Raw genomic sequence first — 13336 nt, 5'->3', positions numbered from 1 at the left:
AATTGTCTGTACTGCAGTTCTAGAGGATCTAGTGCTGTCCTCTGGTCTCTGTGAGCCCCAGGCATGCACCGAAACCAGGCCATATCTGGGAATGTGGGGGAAGACACCTGGCAACATCTGGGGACACAAAGATGACAATTTGCTACTCTTTAATGGAGAAACAGAATAATTTATTATTGAACTATACCAAATCCAGAGGTAGGCAGAGGATAGTATGAAACTAATTCAAAGAGGGGTCAGACCTGGCATCTGAGAGATGAATAGGTGTGCTATAACTTGGGGGGTTTTGTTCAATGGTCCAGTGCCTGTCTTGTTGTACATGGACTCTAAGGTTAATATCTAGCACTACCATTTTTTTTGTTTTTAAAGTGTGCTTGTATCATATAGGGATGAAACAATCACTTGAATCTGGTAACTGCCTGTGGAGCTGGCAGGGAAATACCTATGAATCTATTATGTAGATACTAGACCTTGCAGAAGTGAAATCTCAGATTATTTACTGAATTGGCTTGGCATACATACAACTCAGTGTAGGAGAGCAAGGGCAACTCAGTTCCAATGCAGTTTGTATGACTTTGCCTTTTCCACATCCATTCCTTCTTCCAACAAGAAAACCAATTCTCGAGGAATTAGCCTTCCTCACTCTGTCCATTTGTGCTTGAATCAGTTTCCTTTCAGTTCCAGTGGGCAAATGATAGGCAAATCAGAGCATTTCAACATCATTGCTACTTAAGCAAAGTGACTGGCTTGAGTTGAGAGAGGCAATTAGTGAACCTAGTCAGGTAAAATTAGAATTTTTCTTTTTTTTTCCCTGAGACAGTGTTTCTCTGTGCAGCTTTATAGCCTGTCCTGGAACTCATTGTGTAGATCAAGCCTGCCTCTGCCTCCTGAGTGCCGGGATTAAAGGTGTGTGCCACTACTGCCAGGCTGAGATAGTTACATAGTGTATGTTACAACTATCAAGAAATAAACTTGAGACCCTCCCCCGTTTGTGGCAACTGATCAAAGAGAAGACTTGCAGCCACCCCAACATCCAAGTGATTTGTCTACCAGAATGAAAATTTAGATCCACCTGCCTCTGCCAGGGTTAAAAACACTTGTTTTGTTTTGATAGGCCTGTACTCTGAAGAGGGAAGGCAGAAAAGGTCAGGGTTAGTTAGGCTTTGTCCCAGAAAAGTCTCTGTGAGGCTTGAGAATATTTGTGATTTGTTTTTGTCAACTTGACACACAATAACTTGGGGAAGAGTCTCAATGATTTGGCCTGTAGTGATTATATTCTCTATGTTAACTCAAGTGGAAGGACTGGTCCCTGGGTTTGGAATCCTGGATGAAGAGATGATGAGTTTGAGCACCCATGCTCTCTGCCCTTGACTGTGGTTATAACCAGCTGCTTTAGCTTCCTGATGCCTGGACTTCCCAATGGCCTGCAATCTGGTACTGATAAATAGAGCTGTTCCCTCCCAAGTTGCTTGTCATGATGTTTTACTACAGCAGTGGAAAACAAAAGACAATTGAAGCTAGAAAAACAGGTTGATAGGATGACTGGAGGCTCCTAAGTGCTGCAAGGAATTTCAGTTTGAGTCCATGTCGACAAACCCGTCTAATTGGAAAATTAGGGTTAATTCCCAGTCACTTATGAGTTTGAATGGGAGTAGATAGCAGAGACATACTATATGAGAAGCAGGATAGCTGTCGGTAAGCAGTCCCCCCACCCCCCACCCCGCACCCTCTACAGTAACTCCCTTCAGAATGGTCTGATCTTATTTCCCCATGAACATCGCAACAGAGGGAGCAACATACAAAGAATTAGAAGTTTGAAAAGCACCAGGGAAGAAAAGCAGGAGCTGGGACCTAAATGCTGTCTTGCTTTCTTCTCCCACAAGTGCTGAGAAGGATTAGGGAATGCTGCAGATTTAACAGTATCAACCAGTAAAGATGTAAGATGTAGAAGCCAAAGGGTAGGTGGGAGAGGGGTCGATTTTTGTATCTTAGGACCCAACACCCATGAACCGGGCTTGTAAATTACTAGGCACAACTAAGCTACCCTGTGCCATCCAGTCCAGCTAGACCCGAGACCCTTAGAAAAAGCTCAGGACAGGGCTACATAAGGAGACCCTACTCAAAATAATAAATACTGTTAGTAAGTAAAGTGCTGCAGCCAGAACCAAGATTCAAGGCCAGCCTGATTTAACCCTGTCTCAACAAAACACACACACAAAAGCTAATGTTACTATGTGAAGGGGAGAGAAGAAACGTCATTGTGTGGGAGCAGTATCAATGAAGGCAGTGGGGGACAGGTATGTAATTGCAGTGTATGCCTGCAATTACAGCACTTAGGAGGCCGAGGCAAGTATGAAGCCAGACTGGAATAGTGAGACCTCGGCCTCCCTTCCCCAGGACACTAATCAGAAAGCAGCAGGGGGTCTAGTTTCTCCACTATCGAAGCCCAGCATTACAGCTGGGCTTGAAGCACACCTTTAATTCCAGCACTGGGCAGGCAGAGGCAGGCAGATCTCTGAGTTTGAGGCCAGCCTGGTCTTCAGAATGAGTTTCAGGACAGGCTTCAGAGCTAGAGAAACCCTGTCTCAAAAACAAAACAAAACAAACAAAAACCCACAGCATTACAGACTTAGAATACTTTTATTTTCAACTTACCTGCACTAAGATAGATGGAGATCTCCCACTACCAGAGAAGGGCCTGGAAGCAAGGGAACAACTAAAGGATCCAAGAAAGGAAAGCGGGCTGGCAGAACAAGAGCCTTTGGAGCCTCATTCTGGCTGCTGGCCAGGCCTCACAACCATCCTTCTAGAGCCATTCCTGCCTCCACACTCCCACCCCAGTCCCTTGAGAGTCCATTGCCCTGGCAACAGCTAGAGAAAGGCCCAGAGTATCCAGAGGCTTGGGGAAAGCTGATGTCATCCTTCTCAGCTTGCAGGTGACTGACAAGCATGGTAGCTGGGTGGCTGGGCCAAACAGCCTAATCAGTCAGTTGTCAAAGCAAAAATCCCTAGGCCTCTAAGTAGTAACTGTTGAAAGGTGGAAGCTGTGGAAAACAGAAACTTAAATACTGAGCAGTATTCTGTACAGATCGAGTACTGGGCTTTAAAATACAGTTGTTTCTCAATTCCCATTAAGCAGGGAAGAATTACATACGGAATGAACAGGCCTTGAAAAATACACAAGTTAGCTGAAATTTGAATCCAGACGTCTGACTTCAGTTCTGAACCTTCCCAAAACATTCTGTGACTTTCAAGTGGCTATCTTGAGAGAAAATGTTAGGACAAAACGCTTGCCCAATATAGCTTGGGGGAGGGAGGGGCTGGGCTGGGCTGGGCTGGGCTGTCTCCCAAAGCTGATAGAATCTATTAGAGTAGAACCATTCACCATTCATCACTTGACCAAACCTTTATTGAACTCCTCATGCAGGGGCAGGTAGATACTTGTGTGATACACAGGTGAAGCAGGAACAGCCTCATCCTTCAAGAACTTTTTGGACAAATGTTAACAACAAAGATGAGAACAGGCTCAGAACTTCAAACAGCTTGCCCAAAGTAATGATTCTTGACTTTCCTTAGCACCTTACATACAAGGTGAGTATCTTCCTTAGAGTCCTCTAGAAATGTCTAAGGGCTTGAAGGCTGAAGGTCCCAACAAAGGTATGGTGGAGGTTGGGGTGAGCACGTGCAGTAGAGTGTTCCAACACATTCTATAGAAACTAAGGGGAAACAAGATACTGACAGTGGCACAGGAGCTGAGTATGTTCTGACCTGGACAGCCGTGTCAGGCATTTAGTCCTATCCCCCCTCCTCGAGACAGGGTTTCTGTATAGTCCTGGCTGTCCTGGAACTTGCTCTGCAGACTAGGCTGGCCTAGAACTCAGGGATCTGCCTGCTTCTGCCTCCTGAATTTGGGAATTAAGGATGTGTGCCACCATGCCCAGCTCCCTCTCAAGTCTTTAAAGTTGTTTAAAAATGTTTTTTTGTTTGTGAGGTGATGGAAAAGGTGCCCCTCCCACTAAAGTGGTTTGAGTAGGTGGAACAGTTAGCAATGAGTCTCTGGAAGCCCTGAGTACTCCATCCTGGGACTAAAGACTCCTAAGATCCTGGCTGGCTTTCAGGATCAAGATCAAGAGGTAGGGTGAAACAGAATTGTTGATCTCCTCTCGGGTTTCTATGTTGCAGCAAATGCCCCAGGCCAGCCTCTATACAGCAGGTAGCTCCTGGTATTCAGGGTCCTCTGACAGCTGCAAAGACACAAAGTGGAAAAGTAAGACACTTGAGGCTTGAGTTTGAGGGGCCTCTCAGCCTTCATCTGGTCTGGCTTTGTCCCTTACAACTCTGCCTTTCCATAGCTCAAGTCCAGTTGCTGCATTCAGCAGGGAGGTTCCTACGTACACAGATGGGCAGAAGACACAAGTACACAGGCCATGTGAGCTCTCTTTCTTTAATATTGATTTATGTATGTGTGTTTTGCCTGCATGTACATTTGCACATGAGAAGAGGGCATCAGATCCCACAGGACTATAGTTATAAATGGTTGTGAGCTGCCATGTGGTTGCTGGGAATTGAACTCAGGACCTCTGGGACGAGCAGCCAGTGGTCTTAACTGGTGAGGTATCCCCCCAGCCAGTCTGGTAATGTCATAAACCTCTGATCCTTTGACTATGATAGAGCAGAGTGATTTGGGGAAAAACAAATTAAACCTCTGACGCTTTAACCTTGCTTCCAGGTTTTATTTTTACTTCTTATTGTTTGAAATAGAGCATTACAATTTTATTATTATTATTATTATTATTTTTTTTTTTTTTTTTGGTTTTTCCAGACAGGGTTTCTCTGTGTAGCTTTGGAGCCTATCCTGGCACTCGCTCTGGAGACCAGGCTGGCCTCAAACTCACAGAGGTCTGCCTGCCTCTGCCTCCCGAGTGCTGGGATTAAAGGTGTGCGCCACCAAAGCCCAGCTGAGTATTAGTTACTATTTAGCCCCAACTGGGACCACACTATGTAGAACAGCCTTGGCCTTGAATTCAGAGACATGTTTATTTCTACCTCCACTGTGCTGAGATTTAAGGTGTGCTCCACCATACTCCAACACCTCCAGCTTTCTAAATAGGAATATGCATTGGTTCTCCCAGACTTGAAAAGGCTTGAGTTCTTATAAAGGAGTTCATCCCTGGACCCTCATACCCAGGTTAATCCACAGAGGACACATTTTATGCTTGGGCATAGGAAACTGATGATAGAAAAAGGCCCTCAGAAGTGATTGTATCCACTATTGAAAAGACATTTAAAATTATGTGTATATGTGAGGGTGCATGTGCTCCTAGGTAGTACAGGTGCTTTTGGAGGTCAGAGGTGTTGACTCCTCCAGAGTTATAGGTGGTTGTGCATTGGTGGACACAAGTGCTGGAAACCAAAGCTGAGCTACCTCTCTAGCCCAGATGCCACCATCTTTTTCTTTTCTTTTTTGACAGGGTTTCTCTGTGTAGCCCTGGCTGTCCTGGAACTCACTCTGAAGACCAGGCTGTCCTGGAACTCACAGACCCACCTGAGTCTTCCTCCAGAGCCCCGTGGCTATGTAACACCATGCCTACAGTTGTTTCAACCCATAATCTCTTATGAAATTATGTACTAGGGACTTTTGTGCCCACCTAGTTCTCTATATTTTCACTTAAAGATTTTCTAGTGTCCCCTCCCTTTTTAAAAAATAGTAGGTTATATGCTTGCACACACCTTTAATCCCAGGAATCAGGAGGCAGAGACAGAGGATCTGAGTTAAAACCAGCCTGGTTTATATAGCTAATTCCAGACCAGCCAGGGGATACATAGTGAGACCCTCTTCTCAATTAAAAAATGAATGGGTTGAGCCAACAAGATAGCTCAGTGCACAAAGATGTAGCTGCTCCATGTTGCAATCCTGGAAACCAGAGTACAATTCTCTACCCACATACAGGTAGGAGAGGACCAACTCCACAGAGCTGTCCTCTGACCTCCATACACGTGGGGGACTTGCTGCCTACAAGCACACAGTACTGGGTACTACTGAGATACATCCCAATACTGCTAAAGACCTCACTCAGCTTTGGACTGGACTATCAAGTCTTCCAAACAGGCTCTCCATGTATAAACAAGTTTTAAAATCAGAAACATGGGTTGGGGTATGGCTCTGTAAAAGGGCTTGCATACCACACAAGCCCCTATGAAGTGTGAATGGCACACTCACGTAAGGTCTAGATTCTATCTGACCTTGAATCTGTCTCAGTCTTATCTTTTGCTTAGCTCAGTGTTCAGTATCCTATCCCAAAACCATCTCCCAAACCCCCAGGGCTCAGCCAAGTATTCTTTTAGATGGTAATTGCTCTTTTCTTAAGAAAAGAGAGATGACTCAGCAGTTAAGAGCACTGACTGTTCTTCCAGAGGTCCTGAGTTCAATTCCCAGCAACCACATGGTGGCTCACAACCACCTTGAATGAAATCTGGTGCCCTCTGCTGGCCTGCAGGCAGAAGACTGTATACACATAATAAATACATAAAATCTAAAAAAGAAAAAAGAAAATCCAGGTAGTACATACTCTCAATGGACTGATTTTCCTTTTAGAACTTATCAAAATATAAATTACTATTTTTTAGTAATATAAACACATTAAAGAAAATATGAAGGAACTAACTCCTCGGAGAGGAAAGAGTTCCAAGGAAGGACATCTCATAATTGAAATTATGTGGTTAATGAGTTTTCAGTGTAGTGTTCATTTCTCAAAATAGTCTGTGAGCTCCCTGAAGTGAGGGACTTACATTTACTACTGATCACTCAATCTCTTGTGACTAACATACAGCAGATGTTCTACCTTGTAAGTCAATATATAAAAAAGGATTAAAAGAATCATTTGTACCAGTTTCTAGAAAGAAGTTTATTAATAATCCTATTAGGGTGCTCACTTCAGCAGCACATATACTAAAACTGGAACAATATAGAGAAGATTAGCATGGTCCCTGTGCAAGGATGACATGAAAATTCGTGAAGCATTCCATATTTAAAAAAAAAAAAAAATCCTCTTAAAGACCAGGCAGTGATTGTGCAAGCCTTAAATCCCAGCACTCAGGAGGCAGAGACAGGCAGATCTCTAGGAGTTTGAGGCTAGACTGGTCTACAAAGTACTGTCCTGGAACTTAGAGAAACCCTGTCTTGAAAATCAAACAAAAACCTAATCTTATCAAGGGCTAGATGTGGCTGTTAGAAGAATACTTACATAATATATACAAAGCCTCAGTTTCAATTGCATGAAATTATGGTGTGGTGCTGTACATTTATTTTTATTTTATTTTATTTGGTGCTATACATTTATAATCTTAGCACTCAGAGGTGGAGGCAGGAGGATCAAAAGGTTAATGTCACCCTAATTACACAGGCAGTTCAAGGATAGCCTATGTTGCACAAGACTGCTTAAAAAATTAAAAAGGGAGGCGTTGGTGGCCTATGCCTTTAATCCCAGCACTTGGGAGGCAGAGGCAGATGGATCTCTGTGAGTTCAAGTCCACCCTGGTTACAGAGCAAGTTCCAGGACCACCTCCAAAAGCAATGCAGAGAAAGCCTGTCTCAAAAAACCAAAAATAAAAACAAAGGAAGGCTATATCAGAGTAGAGTCTATTCCCTTCCCCTCATTGCTAGAATGGAACCCAGGGCCTTACATAACCTACCCAGTACCACTGAGCTTATTCATTTCTTTCTCAAAGGCACGTGTGTTGCCTCCCACAATCCAACTTCAAGGAGCTGGGAGATGGGACATGCTCAGCTTACACCTGATTCCAATCCTGTCTGTTTCAAGTCTCACATAACTAACCATATTATTTGGTGAAGAGTGGGCATACCCCTGGCTGACAAGCCAAGCTCCAAAGGGCAGCCAAGGGGCTGGAGAGATGACCCAGTGGTTAAGAGCACTGACTGCTCTTCCAGAGGTCCTAAGTTCAATTCCCAGCAACCACATGGTGGCTCACAACCATCTGTAATGAGATCTGGTGTCCTCTTCGGGTGTGCAAGCATGCATGCAGATAACTGTATACATAATAAATAAGATCTTTAAAAAAGGGGGGGAGGGAGCCAATACAGACATCTTAATACAGCATTAAATTTCAATCACACTCCAATTTCTGGTCCTATGTCTCAATTACTAACCCATCTTTTCTGCTAGCCTATGCCTCACTGTCCAGAAAAACCTCAAAGGATCTGACTTTTCAGGTGAACCACAACTTTCACAGGGCCTTCTTAAACACCTAGATTTAAGCCTTAAATCTAGGTGGAGGAGGGGCCTGGCTGTGTAACATCCATATCATGCTTGGAGTACAACCACAGGCCATCACTACATCATAGCCTGGGAATGGTAAGGGGGAGATGCTGCATCTGTGGTCAAGAAATGCCAAATAGGTGACTGGAGATCTGGTTCAGTGGTTAAAAGCACTGGCTGCTCTTCCCCAGAACCAGGGTTTTATTCCCAACACCTACAAGGTGGCTTACAACCATCTGTAAACGACAGTCCTACTAGTCCCAGGATATTCCACACCCTTTTCTGACCTCCACAGATACCAGACAGCCACACATGGTACACAAGCCTACATGTATGTAAAACACTCATACACAGAAAATAACCTCCACCCAAAAAAAGGCTGGGCATGGTAGCATGTGCCTTTAATTCCAGCACTTGGGAGGCAAAGGCAGGTTATGTCTCTAAGTTTGAGGTCAGTCATTGAAACACAGCTAGACCCTATCACAAAAGAAAACACAGAAACAACAGAAAAAGAAAATGGAAGGACAAGAAGCTAAGGCTATGGAATTTTTTCAGGGGAAATTTGTTTAAAAATAAGGTCTCATTCTGCAGTCTAGGCTGAACTTAAACTAGCTATATAAATGAAGGCTACCCTTGAATGTTTGTTTTGATTAATTGCCTCTACTTTGAGTGCTGGGATCACAGGCATGTACCACCATGCCTAGCTATTTATTTATGCAGTCCATGTATTATACACTCTTCCTATAAAATTCAAGTCCCTGCCAGACACAAGTCTGTCAGTTTATCTGTCTATAGTCAGGGTCTTGCTATGAAGTAAATGCTGGCCTTTTATCTCTTGCTTCTGTCTGCTGAGCGCTAGGGATTACGGCTGTGAGACAACACACAAAGCCTTTCTCCTGTAGGAGAGATGCAGTTAGCAAAGCACTCAATGAGAATGTATACTTGATCCTAAATATTAAACAAGAAATACATCAGCCCAGGGCATGGAAAATTGTTAACTGGCCCCAATTGGTCCAGGAAGCAGTGCTTACCACCATAAAATTTTGCTGCTAAAAGGCCTAGAAAAGACAGGCCTTTCTCTAGGCCTGGAAACAAAAGAATGGGTAATTAGGCAGTGTAGTGTACTTCCTCCCCTCCCCCAAACAGCTGCTGTCTCACACAGCTGTTTCCAAGCCTGTTAGATGCTATTAAATATTCATCAGATGTGTGCTAGCTTTAAACATGCAATGACTATTAATCTGGCATGTACATGTGAGTCTAAAGAGGTTGTAAATTGGTAAGAATTCAAATCTTTTGACTTAAGGAATCTAGAAGCAAAGTCAAAAGTGTGAATTCTAAACACCAAGGTTGGGAGCATCTTCCAGTGAACTGACTGATCTTGTGGTTACTCAAATTACAGAAGTCCAGAGTGCAACAGTAACGTAGGAGTCTAAGACTTAGGTTTGGATTTTAGCTTTTCAATGCTGTCATCCTCTAAAACACTATACACTGGAAGAATCCTGGACTAGCATATAGCATGGCATGCTATATACCAGCAACAATGCTAGCCTCACATGGTTAATTGTGAGAACTAAATCGGATGCTGGTATGATACTCCCAGCAATGACCATAGAATTGAGAATTTAAAAGGGAGGCAAAAGCCAGGCCTAGTGACACATGACTTTAATCCCATTACTCAGGTGGATCTCAGGTGAGGCTACCCTGGTCTATATACCACCAGGGCTACATAGTGAGACCTTACTATAGTATGAAATTACCAATACGGAGTCAGGTAGAAATATAAGGGTATTTAATAGGGAAAAGCCTTACTTACAGAGCGAACCAGCCAGCCGGTGGTAGTCTGTACAGCAAGAAGCAAAGAGAAACCGAAACCGAAAACGCAGTCCCCCTACTCACTCTGACCACGCCCTCACAAGCCCTCAGGTACTCCTGTAGCCAGCCCCTAAGAAGGCGTGGCTACAGCTTCCCCTACACCTTACCTCAAAAAAACCAAAATTAAGCCAGGCATTGGTGGCACACGCCTTTAATCCCAGCACTCGGGAGGCAGAGGCAGGTAGATCTCTATGAGTTCCAGGCCAGCCTGGGCTCCAAAGCTACACAGAGAAACCCTTTCTCGAAAAAAAACCAAAACAACAACAACAACAAAAACAACCAAAACTAATAATAATAATAATGCAGAAAACTCTTCTACTCAGGAGGTAGTTGAACAAAACTTTGATTAATAACCCTTTGAGAGTTTGTATCAGATGAGACTCAAGAATTCTGGCATAAGTGCCTTGTGTGATAAAACACACCTGTAAGCCCAGCACTTGGAAGACAGAGGCAGGCAAATCACTATGAATGAGGCCAGTATGGCTAAATAGTAAACAAAAAAATAAGATGGTCATCACAACCTTCAGTCCTTAGAGAGTTTTAAAAAGGTGAGGATGTAGTTCGGTTGTTAGAAGCCCTGAGTTCAAGCACCAGCAACAAATACCTAGCACTTAGGAGGTTGAGGTAGGAGGATCAGAAATTCAGGGTTAGCCTGGGATACATGAGAACAGAGTAAATAGAAACACAGAACACTACTATAAACATGGCCAAGTGCAAACATCCCATCCTTACCCAGCACAAATACAGGAACCAAGAATGACTTCAGGCAAAAGGAAGACAAGATGTGGGAGAGGATCATCCCTTTTATTCTCCAGCAAAGATGTGGTAGCATGTTAAGGCTTCTCCTTTCCCCTACCTGGCTAGTACCATTGACAAACATAGGTGTGACTCTAAAGTCCCAACTTTTCAAACTCAGCCCTAACCTAGTCTTAGTATTTATTATCACCACGTCCAATTTATGTGGTGCTAAGGATCAATGGCTTCATGTATGCCAGCCACTCACTCTACCAACTGAGCTGTATCACTAGCCAGCTCCTGCCCCCCCCCCCCCCCCCCGCCACCGTTTTATACACATTTGCTCATTCAGTTACAATAATGCTGAGAAGTGAGCAACTATCAGTAAAATGGAGACCTGGACTAGAGTTCTAAAAACGTACTATGGAAATAGCATAATTTAAAACTCATCCGTTTAAAGCCATAACAAGGTATTACATTTTCTTTCTTAACATGGTAAATTCTTAGTCATCCTTTAACGAACTTAAGTTTCCCCCTCCCCTCTGGCACTCCTGAGGCTTCTCAGCAACTCCAGGCTTCCTAATACTGTGTGTAGCAGCAGAATACCATAATTATATAGACCTTACCTCTCCAGTCACATGAGTTTCTTTAAGGCAGGGATGATAAAAAGATAAAGGCCTATGATTCAGCACAGCAATTTTAAAGGCTCACATGTTCAGCAAAAATCTGTGATAATGTCCTGGCAGAGGAAAACTCCTTCCAGGAAAATGAATGATGACTTGGGTTCTCCAAAATGGCTTTAGCTGGCAGGTAAAGGTCCTTCTAAATGCAGTATATACTTTAGAATGATCAGACTCAGAAATCATACATACTGCCTAAAAATCTCACCTGTGCTATGTTAACAGCTGTGTGACTTTGGCCATGTAACTGGTATTTTCTGAAGTTGAAGTTTTCATTATGTATAAATAATTATGGAGCCAGTGAGATAGCTCAGTGGGTAAAGGTGTCTGCAGTGCAAGTCTGGTGACTTGAGTTGAATCCCATGAACCCACTCACTTAAAGGTGGGAGGGAAAACCAACTATACAATGTTGTCCTAAGGCCTCCATACACATGCATTCACACACCTAACTTATTAAAGGGATGGTATCTACTTCACTCGAAAGACCAGTACAGAGTTCACTAAAGCCTCACTACAGAATGTTGTATCTGATATAAAAAAAGGGACTATCCTGTTACTTAGCAGCAATTGTTTCTTTGCAGCTCCCCTCCCCCACCTCCCAGGGTTTCTCTGTGGAGCCCTGGCTGTTCTGGAACTCACTCCCTAAATTCATTCTTACTTGAACAGTGGATAGCAATTGAGGGACAGAGTGCAAAACTGAATAAACTCGAACTCTGGTTAATTCCTACACTCCTAGACAAGGAAAGGTGTGTTCTAGTATTGTTTGTCATTGCCAAAAGTCCCTGTAAGTTCCATGTATGTAAACAGTAAATGGGCAGGTTAGAGCTTAACCTCTGAATTTCTAGATAGAGCAACACAAGGCAATCAGAACAGCTTCCTTACTTTAGCAGAACACAATGTAGTTCACAGGACTTTAATCACCTTGCTTTAAAATTACCTACCTAGCATCTAATAGCTGTATCATATAAAAGTGCTCAATGACACTAAATAACCCATCAGCTAATATTAACCTACTATTTTAGTACATATGTGAAAGGTAATAGACACATAAACATATATTACTTTTTTTTGATATTTTGTTGAGATAGGGTCTCTATGTATCCCTCCCTGTCCTGGAACTAACTCTCTAGTCAAGAATGGCTTTGAACTCAAGATCTCTCTCTGCCTCCCAAGTGTTGGGGGTTAAAGCTACAGAATGGCTTACATTACATATTTTTTTAAATTGTCTTCTTGGTTTTCAAGGCAGGGTTTCTCTGAGTAACAGCCCTGACTGTCCCGGAACTCACTTTGTAGACCAGGCTGGCCTCGAACTTACAGAGATCCACTGCCTCTGCTTCCCGAATGCTGGGATTAAAGACGTGTGCCACCACTGCCCACTGCTTTGGACTCTTGAGGGCTGAGATGATATTCTGAATAACCACACCAGATTCAATTTCCTTTTTGAGGAATTAGTTCTTTCTTAGAAGACTGCTAAAGTAAGGGCAGATGACTGTTTGCTATTTCTTCTACAGAACCTGCATGTTCAGTAGAAGAGGAAAGAAACCAAACACAGGTCAGAGCTTACCTGACCAAGCAGTGCTTCAAAGACCCCTGCATGTTCCACTCTTCTGCATCCACTATGGTTCCCAAGTTAGATTTCCTCCAAAACCTATGCTTCCCTGATATCCAGGAAGTTCCCTTTTCTTTCCATCAGCCACTTTGTTGTTTGCAAACACACTCCAAATAAACACTGCTTCAGGGGATCACTGGCAGAATAAAGCAGAATTCAAAAGA

General features: G+C 43.3%; 1 long non-coding RNA gene and 1 other non-coding gene across 4 annotated transcripts in view; both read left to right on the top strand.

Annotated features, from left to right (window-relative positions):
* Positions 1 to 13336, top strand: part of LOC118238290 — a 15399-nt gene extending 2063 nt beyond the window's left edge. The window contains exons 2-4 of one of the 3 annotated variants that reach the window (XR_004768155.1): positions 3428 to 3591; positions 4353 to 4429; positions 13075 to 13336. This is a non-coding gene — a long non-coding RNA (uncharacterized LOC118238290). Of the gene's footprint in view, positions 1 to 3427; positions 4430 to 13074 lie in introns of all 3 variants that reach the window. The other 2 variants (XR_004768154.1, XR_004768153.1) reach the window with 2 other exon arrangements.
* LOC113833900 lies at positions 6926 to 7032 on the top strand. The gene has a single exon (XR_003482090.1). It is a non-coding gene; the product is annotated as a U6 spliceosomal RNA (small nuclear RNA).

Source organism: Cricetulus griseus, chromosome 2, assembly GCF_003668045.3.
Source record: "Cricetulus griseus strain 17A/GY chromosome 2, alternate assembly CriGri-PICRH-1.0, whole genome shotgun sequence".
Taxonomy (NCBI): domain Eukaryota; kingdom Metazoa; phylum Chordata; class Mammalia; order Rodentia; family Cricetidae; genus Cricetulus; species Cricetulus griseus.
Note: the sequence above shows the minus strand (reverse complement) of the source record. Positions and strands in the feature narration are given on the sequence as shown.